The sequence below is a fragment of the Camelus ferus genome, chromosome 2, assembly GCF_009834535.1.
Source record: "Camelus ferus isolate YT-003-E chromosome 2, BCGSAC_Cfer_1.0, whole genome shotgun sequence".
NCBI classification, from domain to species: Eukaryota; Metazoa; Chordata; class Mammalia; order Artiodactyla; family Camelidae; genus Camelus; species Camelus ferus.
In genome coordinates this window covers 18,641,557-18,657,908 of record NC_045697.1, presented here as the reverse complement: position 1 = coordinate 18,657,908, position 16,352 = coordinate 18,641,557, and the positions used below count along the sequence as shown (strand labels likewise).

The window sequence follows — 16,352 nt, the reverse complement described above, 5'->3', positions numbered from 1 at the left end:
ATTAAGGAACGCTCTCCACTTCCCCATAAACATAAAGTTCCACTCTGTCAGGTTCTTTCTCTGTGTCTCTCTGTGCCTCTCTCTCTCCTCCAGGCACTGTGACTGTTCTGGAAGTGTATGTATCCCAGGATCCTGGGTTGGTATTTCCTTTTAGTACCTTCCCAAGTCACTCTGTGCAAGGTTTACAGTTCTTTCCTTGATTACATTGTGCCCAAAGTGTTAACCCTGTTAGCAGTCACTGCACAGATTTCCTCAATGAGACTCTTGTGCGCCCGACAATGTGACTATTTATCTGTAAAGTCACTACCATTGACATTTGTGCTGCTCAATGTGGTGTTAGCAGTGCTTACTTTGTGTCACTGTTTCTCTTCAGTAACCAAGAAAAGCAAAACAAAGTACAAATAACTGCTTATTCAGAAAGAAATCTCAGATTGTTCCTTAAACCTGCTCCAGGCAGCCCATACAGACTTTTGAGTGATCTGGAAAATATGAAAAGCCCTTGGCTGGGAGACAAAACCCAAACTGATCTGCGGTGATGGCAAAAGCAGAAATAGGAGCTCCATAATAAAAATAAATTTCTGTACGGCTGATCGTGGCTTCAGGAGGGAGGAGAAGTCCTCAGAAGCTGAAGTGTTATCTGCACAGCCGTTGCTTGGGGCACAGAGTGTGGGGAGGGAGGGGAACGGGGCTTTGATTCAAGGCTGGTCGCTCAATTGTTGGCTGATTGATTGAAAAAGGCAAATGGGGCCGCCATCTCCCTGCCAAGGGTTTTATTCTGCCTCAGCCCTCCCTGGGTGCCTGGAGTGTGGACTCTCTGGCCCTCACCTGCTGCTTTGTTCCAACAAAGCTGGCGTCTTGCAGCCGCCACCACTCACTCCTGCAAGCCGTTGTTCCGGCTGTCCTGAGTATGTAAAACCCTGCCACCCCCATCTGCCCAGCCACCTGCCTCCTCGTCTTTAAATATCTTCCTGCAACCCCACCGCTTCTGGGAAGCTCTCCGGAATCGTTGCCACCCACTTGTCTCTAACTGCCGACACACTCCTCTCCCAGAGCCACTCTGAAATTGACCATGTCTCATTTCTGTTGATTGTATGTCACAGCAGAGGGGGAAGCACATGCACCCTGAGGCAGCCGGGCTAGGGTTCATTAACTGAATTTGTTCCTTGCCAGCTCTGTGACCTCTGGCCACAACAGTCATGATGATACCTGGACAACTAGTGAGCTCTCGTGGAGTGCCAAGCCAGCGCTCAGTGTGTCTCTGGCTTCCTTTTACTGCATCCCCATGTTAAAGCTATGAGATAGGGGCAATTATTCTCCTTGTTGTACAGACCGGAAAGCTGATGGAGAAGTAAAAGGAACTTGGTCAATCAAGGTCAAACAGCTCTTTCATGGTGGAGCTGGAATTGGAACCTTAAGGGTCAAGCTCTTACTGGGACTCAAATACCAAGTGAAGTACCTTTATTATTTAATTTTCTCAGTAACCTAATGAAGTGAGTATTATCCACATTATACTGATGGGGCAAGTAAGGGCCAAAAAGTTTTAGTGGCTCATCTGGGACAGGAAGCAAGGGGGCAGGGCATAGCCATTAAAGGAATGACACAGGAAGTGAAGATCCGACTCTCATAGAACTAGAGCTTCATTATACGCTCACTGTAATACGTTGTCATGGGAAACAGCACTCCCACAGGTGCCATGACAGCTTTAAGGCTAACTATAAAAGGTAAAAAAGTGGGTGGTGGCCCAATTCCTGGGAATCCCTGACCCTTCCCCAAAATAGTTGGAATATTCCTCCCACTTGTTAGCATATGAAGATACTGAGCCGATAAAAGCTAACAGCCCTGCACATCCTAATCTCTGTCTCTGGCCTTCCGAGATGGCCTGCCCTCTGTCTATGGAGTATGTATCTCTCTGAATAAATCTACCCACTAATAATCCTCTACTGCGGCTCGCCCTTGAATTCTTTCCTGCCCGAAGCCAAGGACCCACACTTGGTGGTGCATGTCCCAGGGACTCACCTGAGACCTGGGACACAGCCCTCCTCTCCCACCCCATGTTCCTATGTCACATCCATCATCATGACTTGAGGAAGTTGGCAATGCTTCCAAGCAGGAGGCTTACACCTGCAGTGGGGAAGAAAAGAGTGCGTGTGTTGTGTTCTAATGAGCTTGCAAAATGCCGAGTCAAATCTAACTAAACAAGTTTTTTTTTTCCTTCTAATTTTTTATTTGTTTAACCATAGAGCTTCCTAGAGTCTTGAACATGGCACAAAATGTGTGCTGTAAGTCTCCAAAAAAAAGATCTCATGGGTAGCCTTTTCAAATGTGTTGGACCATGCAGCTGCTTTGGAGATCCACTTAGTAATGCTTTTTTGCAGTAATGCTTCCCTGAATATGTTTGGAAAGCACAACACTACACTATTTAAGTGACAGCACCTGCAAGATAAGACTGTAGCTAGAGGTGCACTGGTTGTTGCTGTTGCTGTTTAGGAGGGAGTGACAAGGTACTCCAGGTGCTTCCCAGCCAGGGTGAGCTGTTGAGCCTGCCAAGGGCAAGTGGCTGCCCTGGTCCTCGGAGCCTGGCCCCCATATGTCATTTGCTAATTCATCTGTTCATTGAACTCATGTTTGTTGTTGTTGCTGTTTTGCCTGAGCTCTGTGACTTTCTGGGTTCTTCCTGCTGGGTTCTCATGTGGGATCAAGCATTTCACAAGGTAGCTTCTTGTTAAAAATCTAATAAAATTAAACTCAGGGTAGAGTTTGGAGTCAGCCCCAGCCCTAATGTAGGTTGGCATTTACTGTAGACATTCTGTAATAACACTTCCATTTATTCAGTGTTTATTATGTATGCAGTTTAACATGGGCTATTTTATTTACTCTTCCTCACAACCTATGGGGTAGATACTGCTGTAGAAGCTTCTACAATGACCCTGCATTTCCCCTCCCACCCTTGGGTGACCAATAGAATATAGCAGAGATGCTGGTAGGTGACTTCTAAGTCATAAGGCATAGTCATTGCAACTTCTGTCTTGGTCTCTTGGAGGGCTTGCTCTGGATGAAGCCAGCTGCCATCCTGTGAAGACACTCAAGCAACACTGTGGAGAGGCCCACATGGAGAGAAACTAACTTCCCAGTCATGTGAGTGAGCCTTTTTGGAAATAAATTCTCCATCCCCAGTCCGACTTTCAGATGACTGCAGACCCCAGTTGACATCTGACTGCAACCTCATGAAAGAACCTCAAATTTCTGACCCTCAGGGATGACTATTGTTATTTTAGGAAACTAAGTTTTGGAGTGATTTGTCATAAGCAAGAAATAATTAATGACAATTATTATTAATATCTCTCATTTCTCAGTTGAGAGAATGGAAACTGTAAGAGAGATTACTTACTCAAGGTCACAGGACTTACTCAAGGTCACAGCCAGAGTTTATTTATGTAGCTGAGGAAGGATGCTGCAAAATCTAGAATTCTACTTCTAGGCTCATTTATTCAGGGCAGTTATGTGATAACACAGAAAGTTTTGGATTCTGTCCATTCTTTACCTCTCATGAACTTTAGTTCCTCAGAGAGTAATATCATTTACCTGGTTGAGGATGAAATAACTTAATATGTTAAAAGTTCAGGCAGATTCTAGGCACTGGATATTTTAAGTTTCCTTCCCTTCCAACTGCTCCTGTAGCATCAGGTCTCACTTTGGTGGTGAGGAAAAAAGAAGGTTAGTCCAGCCAACAATCTGTCATTCCCACCCTAGAGGGAATTAGCGCAACAGGATCCAGTCCTAACTGGCAGGAGGCTAAGGAAGCAGACTTTTTGCTTGGAGAGCAAAGGACAGGAAGACATAATTTTTGAGTATGGTTTACTTCGGGAGCAGGCAGGCTTGGATGGATGCCCCAGAGGGCTTTTGGAACAGCTAGAGGGTACCAGGAGAGCCCAGAGAAGCCACCAGAAGTGGGAAGGAACTTTCTTTACAAATTGATGTAAGGCCTGATACATCCAAGTCGCATTAACAAAGGTGACCATTGTGCAAAGCATCACCTTGAATATCTCCTGCTTCAGTTTCACCTAGAAGAGGCTAGGCAAAGAATGCAGTGGTTCTCTCTTTAAATTTCTTCATTTTTTGTTTTGTTTTTTAAAAAAGTCCTTGGCCCCAGGTAGAAATATCTTCAGAGATCCACAAAAACCAAAGTTAAATGTCTTGGTTGAGGTCACCCAGCTAAATAGAGGCAGAGTTTGGTCTAGCATCCAAAAACCTGTGTTGTAATCACTATTTTCATCAAATCAATCTGTTTGGGGTTGAAAGGCACACGTTACTTCTTCCAAGAAGCTTTTTTTCATTAACACTGCCAAATCTTACTTATTTTGAAAAATTTCAGCATTAACATGTCGTCTGGCTTACCCTATTAAACACTATATTAGGCCAGTTTTTTGAACACCTACTATGTGCCAAGTACTCTACCATCTGCTAAGGATTTGGCAATGAACAAAAGGCAACTCCTGCTTTTATGAAAGTTACACTTAGAGGTGGGGGCTGTAAGGCTTACAGTGCGTAGGATAGATGATATACAAATTGTGTAATAAGCTAAAAGGTGATGGAGAAAAGTAAAACAGGGTTTATGAGACAGGTGGTACAATTTATATAGAGATTGGTCAGGGAAGTTCTTACTGAAAAGGTGACATTTGGGCAAGACTTGAAAGAGGTGAGGAAGTGAGCCATGTGGTTACCTAAGGGAAGAGCACACCACTAATTTATATATAACTAGGGAATTACTCTTGGGTTCCTTCATGCTGGCAATTTTATTATTCTTCTGTCCCCTAGTAAATCCTCAGGAGTGTATATTTCATCTTCTGCTTCCTCAGGTATAATGTAAGCGCCTTCTGCAGAAATGTTATTTGTACCGCAGGCTTTTAATAAATGCCTGTTGAATATTTTGGTTAAAGTCATTTTCTCACTATTGCCCTTTTTAGGCAAGAAATGAAGGGGAAACTACAGTAGTTTAGTACTCTGTCCAATAGTCTAAATTACTTAGAATGTACAAACCAACATTTAGCTGCACGATCCAACATTCTGGGATAGTATCCTTTGCCTTCCATAAACATTACATCTAAAAAGATTTTCGAAAGTCTTGGCTTTTCCTAAATTCAAAACAGGAAGCCCCTATAATCGCTAAGCTGTCTTTATTCACCTCCAAACCCCAAAATGGAATCCACCATGACTATTTTGTAATTATAATCTTTTTGTACAATGAGCTCTGACATTTTTTGAAAATGATTTCCTGCCTAAGCTAGGGATATCCTGTTACTGTTAATAAAATTCTTTGCCACCTAAATATTAAGGTGCCCTGAATTCACAAGGACAGAACTATACATGGCTGATAACTCACTTGTTCCTCTTTGATTTTTGCCAAAAGAGACATTTCACAGAAACACTTTCCAATTTCCTTTTGAACAAGACTCTCAGTTTTCATATCAATGAGTCTCTGACCTTGTCTGATTCAGTGCTTCCCACAAAGGTGCATAACCTGTGCTTCTTTTATTTGCTCTTGATTTTGCTTTGAAAAGACACACTGAAATGCAAAAGAATTATAACAGTGTTGAAGATCCTAAGGACCTCAACAATTATGGTGTTGGGGAAAATTTAACAGAAAACCAGAGTCAGAAGACAGAGTCAGCAGCTGAATAATAAGCTAACATTACACACACGAAATAGAGACAAGGCAACATCTTAATGAGGCTGAAAGGACTGGGGAATCAGAGGGTCTAATTCTCTAAAGGATAATTGAATACAACCCCAAATGGGGAAGGAAAACTTGTTGCAAGAGACAGATCAGATGGTGGGTAATAAGAAAATCAAATGTGTAAAGAATAGTTTGCTACTTTGACACTTATGGTCACGTAAGCGCCTCTAAGAAAGAATATTGGGATAACAAGGGTGCAATCATTCCCAGTTTTTCCCCCCAGTATTTCAATTTATAGCACACATATTCTGTCCCCGACAGTCCTCAAATGTATTCAGCAATGCTTTGCTCACCATCTGGGGAAATAAATGTCCAATCAAGCACCAACCATCCCAAATCTTAATCATTTCAGGATGTCAGATAAGAAAAAAAGGGACTGTCTTAATTCTTTCTACAGTGCATATGCTACTACTTGAACATCTGGAGAGGGAAAAGCAGCTGCTTGCTCTGTATGTGAGACCTTGGGCAAAGTATTTACCATTCTGAACTTCACTTCCTTTAACTGTGATCCAGGGATAAGAATACAAAACCTAGACGGTGCTTAGGAACAGAAAAACAACAGCCAACTTATACCAGTTTCCAGGCATGCTTTTCAACTCTTTATATATATAAATGTATTTAATCCTAATGACAATCCTATAATATAGGTATCATGATTTACAGATGTGGAAACCAAGTGCAGAGAGATCCAAGCCATTTGCTGTCAGCCACACAACAGTGGAACGGGCTGCAGAGACACCTACTCAACTGCCACTGAAGTATTTCTCTAATGACGGATGTAGCGCACATAGTCAGTGCTAAATAAACAGTTATTATTGTTGTTATGGGGAGGAGAAACAATATTTCTTACTTAAGCAGATTCAGTTACAAATTGATCACTTCCCTGAGACTACCAAATGCATACAAGTGGGAAGAAAATCGGAACTGATAAAAACAGACACTGTAAAAATAATTGGACCTGGTACAATATTTCCTTTTGGAACACACGTCTTAGATTTACAATTGGGCTGAACTGACTGGTTATCTCAAAGAAAGGACTCTGTTAAATGAAAATGGCAATTCAAGCTAATTGGCTTAATCAATTATTTAGTTTTACTTAAAATAATCAACCTGTTCATGAGGCTCCAGCCTTGTTCCTATGACTTTGTGGTTATTTGGGGGTATAAAATGGAGTTAAAATATTTCTCCTTTCAATCAATAAATCTGTAAACAGGTCACATCATCGAAGTGGTTGATTCTTCCACCGACACGTTTTTATGTTCAGAATCCATCACTTTTGCTGATGTTTATAAAGCCCACTTACACATTTCCTTGTTGGATATTGTCAGAGAGCCTGGGGGAGGGATTTATTCTTGCCACCATCTCAAGGTAAGGTGATAAAAATGACAGTCCAGTGGAGCACTTTCCACAAGGTGTCAAAATACATCAGTGGAGATATTTTATCAGACTTCATTACAAGGTGGCAGAATGCAAAAGCTATGCTTGTCATTTTTATTTTACTATGAATATATTTTGTGAACCATTATGATGTCAGGACAAAAGTGGAAAGCTAATGATTAGTTGAAGAAAAAAACAGAAGAGAAATGAACTGAACTTACTTGCAAGGAGATAAAAATAAACTATCAGTTGTATCAGAAATAAGGAGCATCTAAAGAAACAAAAGAACCATTATAACAGACTAATTATGTGTGGGCAGTAGGTCTAGTGGTTAGAACAAGGACTTGGCTGAATAAGTCTTTCAAATTCAAACCCTGACTGCCACTTCCTTGCTATCTACTGTATAAGTGTTAAATATTGTTATTGTCTTTGGTGCATTTGCGTGAGTTATAATAAAAATATAAGTCTGCCTAAATTATGGTTCCTAGCAAAGTAAGAATGAGGCAAAAAGCCAGTCAGCCTGGTTGTTTCCACCTTTGGGTTATTGTGAGTGGCACTGCAGTGAGCATGCATCTTAATGACATTTTAAAAAAATCCATTTTATAGGCATTGGTATGGCACCGTCATGACCTGCCAGACTGCCTGGATTTGAATCCTGGCTCAGTCCTTTACATTAACTAACTCATTTTATCCTTTTGTTTTTTTTTTTTCCTACTATTATCTCACTGTTCTTATTCTACTATTAGCTTATAATAATATCCATACAGTATTGGCATTGTTATGAATCCACATTTTGTAGAGGAGGGAAACTGAAGCTCAGAGTGGTGAGATCTCTCTGCTCAAGGACACAGAGCTAGTAAGTGGCAGAGGTGGGATTTGAACCCAGGTCTGTTTACACCTAAGTCGGTGCCCTTGCTGATTACTTTTTTCTCCCCGTAAGGAAAATGTTTTGATGAGGTGGAGAAAGATGGAAAAATTAAAGGGGCAAATACTTCTGGGTAGGAGGAAACCTGGGGATGGGGTGCAGTTTCTTTAAGTAGCCAAGTTCAGGGCAGCCTGGGCCAAACAGGAGCAAAAAGACCTGGCAACAGAGGGCCACTATGGAACTTTTCATCCATTTCTTAACTGTGCCAGGGTTCAGCCCTAGAGGTCCAAGCACGCTGACCCACTCAAGAGGAGTTCCTCTCATTTCCCTCAGCTACCTTTTTGGTTTTTTTTAATTTTTGTTTTGTATTGAAGTGTAGTTGATTTACTGTGTGACTTTCAGGTACACAGCAAAGCAATTCAGCTATACATACACATACATATATGTGTATTCAGATTCTTTCCCATTATATGTTGTTGTAAAACACTGAATATAGTTCCTTGTGCTACACAGTAGGTCCTTGTTGCTTACCTATTTTACATATAGTAATGTGTATCTGTTAATCCCAAACTCCGAATTCATCCCTCCTCTGCCCGTTTTGCTTTGTTTTCTATGTCCATGAATCTATTTTTGGTTTGTAAATAAGATTTGTATTTTTTTTAGATTCTACATATAAATATATGATATTTTTCTTTCTCTTTCTCCCTTACTCCACTTAGTATGATGATCTCCAGGTCCATCTATGTTGCTGCAAATAGCATTATTTTATTCTTTTTAATGGCTGAGTAGTATTTCATTGTGTATGTATATATACACCACATCTTTCTTTATCCAGTCAACTGTTGATGGACATTTCGATTGTTTCCATGACTTGGTTATTGTAAATAGTGCTGCTATGAACATTGGAATGCATGTATCTTTTTGAATTAGAGTTTTCTCCAGATATATGCCCAGGAGTAGGACTGCTGGATCATATGATAAGTCTATTTTTAGTTTTTTAAGGAACCTCCAGATTGTCCTTCATAGTGGCCACACCAATTTGCATCCCCATCGACAGCAAAGGAGGGTTCCTTTTGTTCCTTTGTTTTGTTTTGTTTCAACTGCAGCCCAACTCAACTGAAGAGGTGAATTGGTCCACCACAAACACCTGCAGGCTTTCTGCCTCATTCAGGACAACATCCCATCCACCCTCACAAAAAAAAAAAAAAAAAAAAAAAAAAAAGAGAGAGAGAGAGAGAAAGTGAGAAGAAAGGCACTGAGTTTATTAAATTTCTTTTAGGCTCTGCCTGATTCTCCATCCCACTGCCTAACTTGTTTTGATTTCTCCCAAGGAAGCCCATGGGTATATGCTGATTTGCTTGGCTACAGTCATGGGTGCTTTTAAGAAAAACAAAGCCAAGAAGAGCTCGAAAGTCTCCCGTGACTGGCACCCTCAGCCAATAATTGTTTTATTAAGTGCTGACTCCGCCTGTGGAGCTGAGTTAATGGAGGTGGGAAAAAAAAATCAGGGCCAAAACAAGGCGCCATTCAGATGTAGGACTGAAAATATCAAGGTAACAGGGAGTTTCTGTGCCCAGCGCTGCGGGGCCAAGTTCTACATGAATGAAAGGGGAGCGGCTCTACATCTACCCGGTCAAGCTATTCATAGTGACCCAGAGAGAGGGAAAAGACCTATTACTCACGGCCTCTCTCCCAGCCAACTTAAGATTATTCCCGATGGGAGAGTTCCTAGCATTTTGTCCAATTTCATGTAAAAATTTGAGTTTTACCTAGAATTTCGTTGATTAGTCACATGTTGTGTTCTTGGGTGTTGTTTTTCTTCCCCTGGTTTTCAAAAGAGGAGGATTGCAGAGACTTGACGATGCAAATCAGAAAACATAGGCCTGAATAAAGAACCTTGCGAAACTCGAAATGTGGAACAAAATAGGAATCGGAAGGGGGACGGAGAGGGATATAAATCATGCATATCAGAACAAAACATCACTATTGATGACAAATCCCTGTGGCAGTGCAATCTAGACAGGCACCTCGCTAGAACTCTTACCCTGGACAGCATGCCCATGAGTGGGCGTGTGTGGGGAGTGTGCATGTGTGTAACTGCGTGTTTGGGTGTATGTTTTAGAAGGAATAACCCAAACAGAGACAGTCTGCAAAGCGGCAACTGGGGAAAATGGCAAAATAAGGAGGGATGGATAGAGTAGCCAAACTGAGAGTCTGCTGCTGAAATTACAACCAGATTGCCTCTGAAAAGCAGAAAGCAAATAAGCTCGAACAAATAAACCCCTGTGGCTAACCCCCTGTGGCAGATTCGCTTTCACAAGCGTACCTGCGAGACAATGTCCAGATCCCAACTTCCAGATGAAAGGTGGATGGCCAAGAGGAGGCAGGGGGGCGATGCTGGCTGCGGGAACGGGGAAGCCGTGAGCATCCTGGGGTCCTGCTCATCACGGTGGGACCGACACAGGAGTGAGAACTGCTGCTGAGGCCTGGAAACAAGTAGCAGTCAGGAAACACAGAAAGCAGAGATGCTAAGGAGCATTCTCTTGGGACCCTGGGGAAGGAGAACATAAGAGCAGCCAGAGAAGGGATAGGTCGGCAGGGAGACGTGGAGTAAAAGTGCTGACATCTGACATCTATCAGCAGCACCCGGACGCTCCGTGACTAAAGCGAAGGCTGCTGTGCATTTCTGGATTTCCACATCACAAGCGGCAGATTCTGGGAGAGCGTTCTTGGAATGAAGTGGACCTATGGTTGTGTACCCTGGGCCTGCTGCTTCAGATGTTCTGAAACAGCAGCAACTCCAAGTGGAAAAGAATAAATGAATATAAGACAGTGCAAAACTCCACTCCATGCGGGGTGAGGATGGTATTAATTCAAGGTCACTTAGATCCCAATATAGAGTCTCACCTTGGGCTCTTTCCATGGACTAGATGAATATTAATAACGAGCATTGCTAACACGTATTATTGCTTACTGTGTGCCAAGCTCGTTATTTGGATTTCCTTACTGACTCTTCACAGAGACCCTATGAGGGAGCCATTTAGTAACATCCATCTCCATTTTCGGTGGTTGTTGGGTAACTGGCCAAGTTGCCATTGCCAGGATGAGAGCTGAGATCTCAGCAGCAGGAGCTGCTCACACCAGAGTCAGCTAACCATCCTGCCGGAACGACTGAGGTCCTGAACTCAATTAAGAAATTATCCAGGTCTTTGCAATGGCAAAGGAGACAGGAAAGGATTCAAATCTAATTACATGACTGCCAGTCAGGCAGGATGCAGCCATCAGATGACTCAAATGAAGGAGTTTTTTTTATTCTTCTAATGTTCCTGCATAAACGTTCTCTACCCTGCTCTCCTGAGACACAGACACAGCGGAGTATCTGGGATTTATGCAAAAGGGCCACTTCCAGGGCTCTTCCTTATGGTCACTGAGAATTCATGCACCTCTCCCAGCCCCTACGTCTCTGCAGTCCTGAAAAAGCAGTGGCATTTGGAATGACGCATTGAGGCCCTGCTGGATCCTGGAGTGCCTTCCTCATGACTAAGGACTCATCACTGAATAAATTTAAATTTGGTCTGGCCTAGTTTTCTCCTTAAACCAATTTTATTGCATGCATTCTAATTATGAGAAAATTGGATGGCTATGTATGGTATCCATGGCAACCTTCACTTAAACAGAATATGAAATTAACCAGGCCACTTGGTGCCTCATACATTCTAGATAAATGGAGCTGACCGCAGACAGAAGCATGTTGGCAGTCTTTTCAAGGCAATTTCAGGAAGTCTATGCCCACAGTGCCCTAGAAGGGTCAGATTGGGTTCTGTCTAACCCCACTTGGGTAGACAGAGCCAATCTGAGCCTCAGTTTCCCCATTTCAGAATAGTAGAATTTTGGTGGCTAGCTCCTTTAATTGCTCCCCTACTACTTATTCTCATTGTATTGCTCCAAATTTTTAATTTTTTCCCTTCCTTTAATGGTATGGCAGTTGAATATATCCTACTTCTATTTTACTAGTGCTTGCCCTTGATTAAAAAAAGGAGTAAGATTATTTTTTACAGCTGTTTTAGGTTTACAAAAACATTGGTGGGAAATAGCAGAGTTCCCATATATCCTCTCCCCAACCTCTGTTCCTCCTATTAATAACATTTTGCATCGGTGTGTTACATTTGTTATAATTGATGAACCTACACTGATACATTGTTATTAACTACAGTCTACGGTTTACATTGGGCTTCCCTCTTGCTGTTGTACGTTCTGTAGGTTTTGACCGATGTTTAATGACACGTATCCACTATTGCAGTATCCCACCCACTCATCCCTCCCTGCCCCCCAGATCCTTGGTAAACGCTGATCTTTTTACTGTCACTATAGTTTTGGCTTTTCCATAACGTCATGTAGCTGGAATCAGACAGTCTATAGCCTTTTCAGACTGGCTTCTTTCACTTAGCTATATGCAATTAAGTTTTCTCCATGCTTTTTCATTGCCTTTGTTTTTTTTTTTTTAACAAACATATAAGCCTATATTTTTCTACCAAAATAAAGAATCAGTATCTATAACTGTCCTGCTTTCCTAGACAAAGCAATGCATGTTTTTATCTCTGTTTTTCCTCATATCAGCTACCTCCAACCCAGGTTTTGTTGAAATTTTGGTTCCAGATAGATATGAATTTTTAAAATTTTATATCCCTTATATTGGACAAGTGGTATCTTAATACACGGAGCCTCACAACTCCATTGTCATCAATTGTTTAGGCTTTGTGTTCCTGCTTTTTTTTTTTTTTTTTTTTTTTTTTTTTTGGCTCCTCACTGTTTCTTGCATACTACATCTTCCCTTTATTGGATTCTTTGTCCTAGCTCTGATTTCAAAGTCTCTCCTTGGGGCTGGGTAAGCAGAGGTAGATAGGATGGGACAGGAACTCCTTTGACTGTTGGAGTTCCACTGGCAATGTAACCAGACGCCTAACTCCAACCCTCCTGGACTGTCTCTGGAAAACTGGACTTCCCTACTTGGCATAAATTTAGCAAGCATGTATTAAGCAATGACTACATGCTCACACTGTGCTTCGAGAGAACCATATGTCACCTGGATTCTGTCATCAAGAAGGTTCTATTCTCACTGCTGTGGATGAAAGATCAAGGGGAAGGAACAGGATGGTGGTAATTGTTATCTAAGATGTAGTCTCTGAGTTAGAAAATGATGGAGATCAATTCAAGGTAAGTAACCAATATTAATACTAATAATATTAATTGTTAACATCTATTGAGAATGGCAAAGATTCTTCTAGACTCTTTATATTTGTTCATTAAATTCTTATAACAACTGTGTGAGGTAGGTAATATTATTCCCATTTAGGAAACTAAAGCACAGAGAAATCAAGTAACTGCCCTAAGGTCAGAGAGTTAGTAAGTCATCGAGCGTGAATTTCAACTTGGGTGATTGCCCTCAAGTTCTGGGCTAAAGTGGGGGATTAAAAATAGTTTCTCAGCACTGAGTCTCTCCTGGCCCCCATCTGTCCTCGGATGCCACTCACGCTATATCCCTAAGGAAAACTCTGCTTCTGTCTCTTCCTGCTGGCTTTGCTTCCTAGGGGCAAAGCTGGGAGCACAGAGCCCTTTCCCACTCGGCCCAACTTTCCCCTTAGATCTGGTGCCTCCCATCCCCTCACTGCAGCCTCCCTGAATCTTCACTCTTCCCTGCCTCTGCCTTGGTGTGTTAGGACTCTCTGTCTCTGCTCCTTCTCTTTCTGGAATGTCTTTCCTCGCCTTCCTTACCAGGTAAGCTCCTACTACTTCTCTTTCAAGACCACTCTCAGACATAACCTCCTTTGTGAAGATTCTCCCCAGAGTCCTAGGCAAAGTTGGTCATCCCCATCTCCAAGCGTCCACACATCTACTCCTGTCCCTGTGATAGTCCTTGACAAAGTGGGATGTACATTGCTCTCTCTTTGCCTGTCTGTGACCTTCTCAGCGTCAGAGGACGTCTGTTCTTCATCTCTGTGTGCTTAATCTCTCATGGAGCCCATCCCATGGTTGTCCCTCCATGTGCAACTCACATGGCGTATATAACATCAGCGAGTCCTGTGGTCCCCCATCTCCCGGAGAGCCCCTCAAAGAAGCACATCTACCAACGAAAATGAATGAAAGTATTATCCAGTTGCTTCAGGAAACATCCAAGGATTGTATGTTTTTTGCACCTTAAAGCCTTTAGAAAACTCCCCTCCTTGTCTCTGCCACTTTCAGTGCCTCCATTGACATGACAGCTCTTCATTCATTCATTCATTCATTCAATTGTTTATTCACTTATCCAATCAGGAAGCATTTATTGAGAACCTACTAGGTACCAGCTACTCTATTTGATACCATTCCCTCCAAAATGCTCTCTCCCCTGTACTCTCACTTTTCAAATCTCAAAATTCTCTCCAGAAATCTAACCTGAGGGCTTTACTGTCCCTCTCCTCTCATACTCCCTCTTGTCTTTATTCTGAAAGTCAGATTAACCTTTCCAGCCTCTTTATTTTTTGTTGGTTCATTAACAGCATTCCGCTTGATAACTAACAGTCTAGAAGCTGACCCAGAAAACTAGAATCCTTGCCCCATAGAATCTATCTAAGGGGACAGGGAAAGATTATGAAAATTGTTAGTGGGAATGCCAAAAATGGTGCAGCTCCCATGGGAAACAATATGGAGGTTTCTCAAAAAACTGAAAATAGAACTACCATATGATCCACTCCTGGGTACATATCTGAAGAAAAGGAAAAGACTAATTGGAAAAGATACATGCATCCCAATGTTCATAGCAGCATTATTTACCAGTAGCCAAGATATGGAAGCAAACTAAGTGTTAATCAACAGATGAATGGATAAAGAAAATGTGGCATATATATATGTACAATGGAATATTACTTAGCCATAAAAAGAACGAAGTTCTGCCACTTGCAACCATGTGGATGGACCTGGAGGGTATTTTGCTTAGTGAAATAAATCAGACAGAGAAAGACAAATACTCTATGTTATCACTTATATGTGGATTATAAAAATAAAGCAAATGAATATAGCAAAACAGAAACTGACTCAGGTTTAGAAAACTAGTGGTTACCAGTGGGGAGAGGGAAGGGGGAGGGGCAAGATAGGGTAGGGGATTAAGAGATACAAATGACTATGTATAAAATAAACAAGCAACAAAGATTACAGCACAGGGAAATATAACCATTATTTTGTAATGACTTTAAATGGAGTATAAATTATAAAAATATTGACTCACACTGTGTTGCATGCCTGAAACTAATAGAATACTATAAATCAATGATACTTCAATAAAGAAAACAAATGACTAAATTTAACACTAACTTCAGAAAGAAATAAAATTAATGCATTAGTAATATTGGCTTTTGTTACAGGCTAATGTGTACATACACACACACAAAAATAAGGATCCAGGCAAACATATTCTGAGTTCCAAATGAATGATACAATGTGTAGATGCTGTAGGATTAAGGGCCAAAATAATGTGTTTGAGCCCCAGATGAATTTCCTCATGGTGATCTAACTGCTGGAGTGGAGTGAAATCCACACCGGACCTCAGGCCAGGGGATTTCAGCTCCTGGCTCTGCCTCTTATCACTGGGTAAGCCGTCTGGAACAAGCACCTTAACTCTTTTTGATCCAGTCTGTCATCTCTAAGATGGGTATGTTTATACCAATAACACTCCTCTCCCAGGCACTCAGAGGCTTTGAGGACATGACAGATGCCTGATCCTTCAGAGCTCAGGGAATGGTTGTTCGATCTGAATCCTTCAGTTTTAAATTCTTTATGTGTGGAACCCAGTGAGAGGTAGAAAATACGGGGACCAGAGTTCAAGGTCTGTGCCACAACAAGATAAACAAAATCCTCCAGCGTATAAGCTTGGTGAGGGCAGAGATTTGGGGATTTTGTTCACTGATATATCCTAAGTGCCTGCAACAGTGGCTGGCCCATTGTGAGGGCTCATAAAATATAGGTTGAATTTTTAAAAAAGTTCCTAGAGCAGTGTAATGATATAGTTCAGTTCCTTGGAAACCTGGGTCTCAAACATAGTTGCTGAGAGTGACTTCTGGTACAGACTTTTGAGGGGCAATTAGGTGGAATCTTTCCAAGTTTAAAATGCACACATACACCTTTGCAGGAGGGATATAAAAGCTTACCCTCCAGCTATTCAATTAGATATAACAACAACTCATCTGCACATTACCTAGGCCTGCAGGCATCATTTACTGAGCACATGAGGAGTGTAGTGTCTGAGAGCACAAACTATGAGGAAGGGCACCTGGATTTAAACCCTGACTCTGCCAAATACCAGCCAGTGTGACCTTCATCGAGTTACTTAACCCTTCTGCATCC

General features: G+C 41.8%; 1 protein-coding gene across 2 annotated transcripts in view; it reads right to left on the bottom strand.

The window, feature by feature from the left end:
* RBPJ (recombination signal binding protein for immunoglobulin kappa J region) overlaps nt 1-16,352 on the bottom strand; it is a 203,255-nt gene that overhangs the window by 146,076 nt on the left and 40,827 nt on the right. The window lies entirely within an intron of this gene.